The sequence below is a fragment of the Pinus tabuliformis genome, chromosome Q, assembly GCF_031772625.1.
Source record: "Pinus tabuliformis cultivar Carrire ecotype Pingquan chromosome Q, CPIR1, whole genome shotgun sequence".
In the NCBI taxonomy this organism is placed as follows: Eukaryota; Viridiplantae; Streptophyta; class Pinopsida; order Pinales; family Pinaceae; genus Pinus; species Pinus tabuliformis.
In genome coordinates this window covers 396,923,771-396,931,318 of record NC_142296.1, presented here as the reverse complement: position 1 = coordinate 396,931,318, position 7,548 = coordinate 396,923,771, and the positions used below count along the sequence as shown (strand labels likewise).

At 36.1% G+C, this 7,548-nt stretch overlaps 1 pseudogene; it reads right to left on the bottom strand.

Moving 5' to 3' along the window:
- Nucleotides 1-730: 730 nt before the first annotated feature.
- Nucleotides 731-4,817, bottom strand: LOC149219867 (pentatricopeptide repeat-containing protein At2g27610 pseudogene; annotated as a pseudogene).
- Between the last annotated feature and the right edge of the window lie 2,731 nt (nt 4,818-7,548).

Genomic DNA, 7,548 nt, shown 5'->3' with positions numbered 1-7,548 from the left:
CAAAATTGAAAAAATGGATCATCAATATATGTTCTAGAAGCCATAAAACAACCTGATTGTTGTCAAAATTGAAAAAATGGATCATTAATACAGGTTCTAGAAGCCATGGAATATTTGGAAGTGCATCTAAGTTGCATGAGCAGCAGGCAATACTTCTACTAAGAGCAAGAAGATGGAGAATGGTTTGCACGCGGGGGATTGCGTTAAACAATAAGGTGAAGAAATCGATGATCACAATGGATATGATGATGATGCACGGTGTTAAGATAAAACCTCTCCATTGATGAGCAAAGATTAGAGTATGGCATTGTATCCTCTGACTTACTGGTGTGGCTGTAGATATACCATTGTCCAATTTAACCAGTATGACTACAAAGCTTCCAGTGTGGAACTACAAGTAGATGGTGATAACATGGGTGCCTAATAAGCACAGAGTTAAGTTTGCCTTGAGCTTCATCAGTTCAAAAGCAAAAAAGACAGATGATATATGAACCAGAAGCCCATGGGCTGCATATAGTTTTCATTAAGATCATGGCAAATCCAAAAAGGGAAAAAAATTGAACTTTCTTAGTTTGTCATGTTCAAAGCATGGACTGATCATTGAACTTTGTTGTTGAGGTTATAATATAAACAGTATGAGATTGCAAGTTTGAGTAATGAGTACTCTTCGGCTTTCATATTGTTAATTAAATATATTTCAATTTCTTCGATAAGAATTAAATTTTGTATAAGATTCTATATAAATGGGATTTTACATAAGCATCTTGGTATCCTATTGATGTTATACACTCCCTAGAATGCAATAGATTTGATGCTCCTTTTCTGTTATGTCAGAAGTTACAACATAACTTTGTACTATCTCATAATAAATGGGAACAACATCAGTACTTGCCATGTTGTACCTATGTAAAAGTAGTCAAGAACAGTCATCATTTTCTTCACATCCTTAACGGAGGATTCATTGTACATTCTCACGATTGTTTGAAACTAGGACTAAACAAGCATGCATCCAGGTGAAATTCCACAAGGTAAGCATTGAAGAACAAAACTCCCAAATAGTTTAAGAGCCCATTCTTCTTGCCATTTCTGGTTTGCATATACAAAACCAGAAGAGAGAGCATCACAAGAGGTGGAGAAAAATGTAACTGACTTCTAATGACAGGCTTCAGCGCAATATAAATTAAATTCGATATGCTTAGATGTACCAGCAATCAGGGTAACTACTGATTCATAAAGGTGACTTTTAGGCACTAATGCCACGTTGCAAGTACTCTATCTATGGATTAAATCTCATGGTATCCGTACAAACTGTGTGGCTCAGAAAAAGCCCGTGACCAAAACATGGGTAGCTACTGAATGAATCTGTTTACCGTTGATGGCTTCAATATTTGTCCGTTTGGGGTGTATTCTTGGCTTTCCTGAAATATTTGACAACTACGTTACTAAGGAAGAAAGCTCATTCACCGTGAAACAAGCCTAATCTTTCGAGCGGATACATGTGGCATCTAGCCTTTGTCCACCCAGGTGAGTCACTGTCGATAAAATGAGGAATTGTCTGTTATGTGTTTCGCTTGGCCTTACCAATAATCCCCACAAGAACACAGCCCATCCCTGAAATGATGGAAGCGATTTGCATCCCTCACTACAATTTCCCTCTCAAGTATCTTGGAGATGAACTTAGTGGCATTGTGGCAGTCTCCACAAACACGGAGGTTCTTGACAATTTGGATAGGTGTTCTAGGGGGTGTGCTGATTATACCAAAAGCAATGGCAAGTTTCTCACTGTGGTGAAAGAGAAAGTACTCCTTTTGCTCCTCTGCAACGTCATGGAGCACGAAGTTTGTGTCAGGCACATACCCTGCCGCCTTCATTTGCCCATATAATTGCTCCAACATTGAATAGATCTCCGTTGTATGTGAGTGTGATCTGTCTCTTGCAACAAATGTATGTACCTTACCATTAACTTCAATCCACGTATATCCTGTCTCCTTTTTCACTCTCCTGTCTTCCATAAGTTTTCTCACCTTTGCTCTATCATCCCACTGGCCAGCCGCACTGTATATGTTCGATAGCAACACATATGCCGCAGAATCCTGAGGCTCCAATTCAAGGATATGCTCTGCTACATGTTTTCCTAGCTCCACATTACCATGAACTCTGCAGGCACTAAGCAAGGTTCGCCACACCATTGCATCAACTTCAATTGGCATTTTGTTGATGAAATCTATTGCTTCATCTAGGTGACCAGCACGACCAATAAGATCTACCATGCAAGCATAGTGCTCTGTCATTGGTGTGATGTTGTAATCTTGAATCATAGAGCTGAAAAAGCTGCGGCCTTCATCCACGAAACCCACATGACTGCATGCAGAGAGCACACCAACAAAACTGATGCGATCTGGATTCATGCCTGACTGTTGCATTTGCTCGAAGAGTTGAAGAGCCTCCTTGGCACATCCATGTTGAGCATATCCCGTTATCATTGCATTCCAACAGACAATATCCCGCTCAGGCATCTTCTCAAATAGTTTGTTTGCAGCTTCTATGCTCCCGCATTTTGCATACATAGTGACAAGGGCACTTGCTACACAGATAGCTGATTCATATCCAGACTTCATAATGCAGGCATGAACTTGCTTGCCAATTTCAACGGCTGGTGCTTGGGCAGCACATGCTCCGAGAACACTGCCAAACGTAAATTCATTTGGCTTTATCCTTTTTTGATGCATCTGGCAAAAGAGTTTCAGTGCTTCCTCCCCATGTCCATTCAAGGCAAACCCCGAAATCATTGCTGTCCATGAGACAAAATCTGGTTCACTCGTTCTGCTGAACACTTCCAATGCATCACTCGTGTTTCCTCCTTTTGCATACATGGTGATAAGGGCACTTCCCAATGATTCATGTGTCTCAAATCCAGCTTTGATTGAGTGGGCGTGGATCTGCTTTCCTTGTTCTAAGGCTTTTAAGCCAGCACATGCAGCGAGGACACTGGAGAAAGTGAATTGGTTTGGCTTTATGCCTGCAACTTGCATTTGACAAAACAGATGGAGGGCTTCCTCACTGAGTGTATTTTGAACATATCCTGCTATCATCGCAGTCCATGACACAACGTTTCGTTCAGACATGTTTGCAAATATCTTGGAAGAGTTAACCATAGCTCCGAACTTGCCATACATGTCAACAAGGGCCGTCCCAACACAAACCTGCAACTCAAGTCCAGTTTTGATAACATAAGCATGAAATTGTGCGCCATATCCAAGCTCAGTGAGGCCAGCACAGGCCTTTAGAACACTGGCCAGTGTTACCTGGTTAGGCTTTGTGCCTGCCTCTTGCATCGCGCAGAAGAGCTCAAGGGCTTCCTCGGCATAGCCACTCTGAGAATACCCCACATTCATAGCATTCCACGACACAGTATCTCGTTCAGGCATTTTATCAAACACTGTACATGCATCCTCTACCTGCCCGCATTTGGCATACATGGTGACAAGAGCATTCCCCACACTGACAGCTGACTCAAACCCAACCTTCACAATGTGGGCATGGACCTGCTTGCCCGTTTCCAACGCTGATTGACTCGTAGAAGCCGCAAGCACACTAGCAAATGTAAACTCATTCGGCTCCACATCTACCCATTGCATCTGGCAGAAAAGTTCCAGCGCCTCCTCTGCACACCCATTCTGAGCATATCCAGCAATCATGGAGGTCCATGAAACTACATTTCTCTCAGACAATCTATCAAAAACTATGCGCGAATCCAAGAGACAGAGGCATTTTGTATACATATCAACAAGAGAACTGCCTACAGCAACACCGAATCCAACTCCTGTTTTAATGACATGGGTATGTACCTGTTTGCCTTGTTTCAAATCCGCTATACTACTACATGCCTTGAGAACACTCGCAAAACCAACCTCATCAGTTACCATGCCTGCCTGCAGCATTTGGCGAAAAAACTCGAGGGCCTCCCGGCTATGGCCGCGACGGGCATATCCTGCAATCATCGCATTCCATGTGACAATGTTTCTCTGTGGCATTTCATCAAACACTTGGCGTGCATCAATCAAACTGCCGGATTTCATATACATGCTAAGCAAGTTATTTCCTAAGAAGTTGTCCAATGGATAGCCGGTTAGGGTTATGGAGGAATGGATCCGTTTTCCTTCTGCCAAATCGTTGAGGTGGGCACAGTCCTGCAAAAAAACCGCATACGTTTTGGTATCACCATTATTGCATGTCTGCTGCAAGACGCTGTATCTCACTGCTCCAGAAATGAATTGCTTCCCAGCCCAGGGTTCGAATCTCTCAACTCTATTAATAAATGCCTGTGTTGGGAATTCTACCCCGTTGATTGAACGGTTGAGTAATCTCATAATGGAGGCTGTAGTAATCATTGCAATAAAGGAAATATGGAATTACATACAACTAGAAAGCTCCGTTGATTGATTTCTGCAAATTTTCTTTTTCCTCTTTTTGGTAACCATCTTACATAATAGTTGCATGTCTGCTATCTGCTATCTGTCTGAGAAATAACGGATGTTTGGCATAGGACCAAGAGGAATAGCAACCGTTGGAAGTTATAGGAAATATGCTTGGCAAATGAGCTCAAAGGAGAAGTATCCATGTTGAGGTAAACGTGGAAACCAGAAGCCATAGAATTACAGGGGATGGTTTTTTTTCCAGACAAGAAATCGCCGCTTGGAGCAAAGGGTTATGGAGCAATTCTTAAACATATAGTCTTCTTGCTCAGAATGGTACAACCAGATTTGTAAAAACCAAACTGTCCCATAGCTATTAGACCACACCCTCCAAACTAGAATGTTTAATTACAAAGGTGAATTTTATATATATATATACAACTTTCAAAAGAAAAACAAAAGCAAAAGCAATCTTAGCAGCCCATTGAGGAGAATCTCTCCCCTTACAGATTCATTCAAATTCTTTAATAGATGTTATAATGTAGTGTCATGTTATATATTTTTACTTATAAAGTTAGATAATTAGAAATTACTTTTAAAGGTGCAAAGATACATCGAAGAAGATAGAACATGGAAATATAATAACTTAAAAGATGGAGGGGAGGAAATGTGTTCAAGCTTGTAACATTCTTACATTTGTGCGAATGCTTGTACATATTATATCCAAGCTATAACATGTCGAGTAATCAGGAGAAACATTAGTCTTTAAATATCTAATTAGTCTATAGGGCCTTGGATAGATGACAATTGGGTGGGCGGGCTCTTAAGGCACTCACTCCTAGATGCTATGTTACATGATGATGATGTAGCCTCCCAACAAGAAAAATTAGATATCCAAATTTAATTTAATATTAAACAGACTCTTTAGGGATAATAATTTGATTTAAAATTTGTAAATATAATTTTTTACTTTAGTAATAAATACATAAAACATAAATATTTTAATATATGAAAATTAATATAAATTTTAATTGCTAATTTAATATATTAATATAACTTTAAAATTTTTAAAGTCAAAGTTTTCAATATTTAAAATTTTATGAAATATTTGTGAACCTAGTCTTGTCAAATATTTGTTAACTTTATGCGAAAAACAAATTTGTTTTTGAATGGTAGCATGTGTGCTACATATGTTCAAAAATATGAATGGTATCATTTTTTTAATAATAATTTAGTTTTATAAATTTATAAATAAAATATTAAATTATAAATGGGCCAAATGGTTAAGAGCATGTGTTTTCTCCTAAGAGGTCACATGTTCAAAACCAGAGGGGGTAGAGTATGTATGTCTTAGTAGTCAAAACAAACAAGGGGGTCTCATACACCAATTTGGTAATATAGAATTTAAATAATAAAATAAATTAAAATATATGATATGATTTTATTGTTATATTTTTAAATAATAATAATATTGGTTTTATGACAATAACATTTTTATTTAAATTAGTTTTTGAGTTTTTCAACCAATTTAATGGGTAATAGCGAATTTAATTGGTAATGGTTTTGTAAGTTTAGTTGATAATAGTTATGTTATGGATTATTATACTAATTATGAAATGATAATAGTAATTTTAATTGATAATGGTTTTAGAAATTTAATTAATAATAATTTTGATATGAATTATTATGTAATTTGGTAATAACTAGTTTGATTGGTAATGGCTTTGTCAATTTAATTGATAATAGTTTTGACATGAATTACTATATTAACTATGAAATAATAATAGTTTAATTGATAATGGTTTTATAAATTTAATTAATTTTAATTTTGATATGAATTATTATGTAAATGATGAGATTATAAATTTAAATTGAATGCATGGCAAGTCCATATTAAACCAACCCACTTATTAATTAATAATAATTTATATAATTTTGATATACATTATTATATAAACAATGAGATTAGAAATTTAAATTGGATGCTATGTCAAGGGCATGCTAAGCAAGCGCACTTACCCATTCTTACATATAGGGAAAAAGACTTTTTAAAGTTTTACTTTTAATTGATTAAAAACTCATCTAAAATCCAAAATGTATTTATGATATTTTAACAGCTTACGAAAAACATAATAACCAATTTATAAAAACAATTTTCCAACTTGAATAATTTGAAACTATGGTCAAGAAAATATCACACATTTCAATTCTTCAAACCCCAATTGGATCACATAGCAGAACCATGAATGATAGCTTTAGAAAATGTTGTTGGTATGGGATTGTAGCTTTGCAAGCTTTTCAAAATTTCATTGTTCAATTGGGTCTCCTTGCCAAACTCTTGGGGTTGGATTTAGATTGAGGTTCAGATAGATAGATGGATAGTTCCCGCAACGCTTCACTCTCTTTGTTTTGTTATGTTTTATTTAAAGGGAGACACACGTTGAACACTCGTGACATTTCTCTTTGTTTTGTTATGTTTTATTTAAAGGGAGACACCCGTTGAACACTAGTGACATTTATACCTATTCATTCATTTTCTTACATTATTTATGATGATCAAATTATCGTCACTTTTGTTTTTGTATTTAATTAATAAATGAGTAGAGGGCCAATGTTCCAATACAAAATGGGCAAAATATATTTACAAGGACGCCATGAAAAAGGAAATGGAGGTACAACACATGCCAAAAGGAACGATTTTGAGTTTGCCAAAAAGCCACTACATGTCTCTTTGCTTACTCCTTTAAATTCAAATAAAAAATAGAATATAAAACACAAAGTTACTAGCCATTAATGCAGTTACAGACATGCTAGTCACTGTAAAACCAATGACTCACATAGGATCATGGAGATGGCATGTTTATTTGTGACATTAGATATTATAAATACTTCTTTAAGAAAATTTTAAAAGCTTATTCAATGCTTTCGTACTCATTGTACCACTAATTTTTTTCTTTCTTAGGTTTAATTGCTTTCTTTTAAACATTCATTAATATACTCTTACTCTCTCCTCTTACCATTTTCACATACATATTATAGTATTTGTGAAAATCATATTTATTTTTCTTATTTTTATTTTTTTAAATATTATGTGAAATATAATTTCCTTTTTATAATTTTTAAAAATTATATT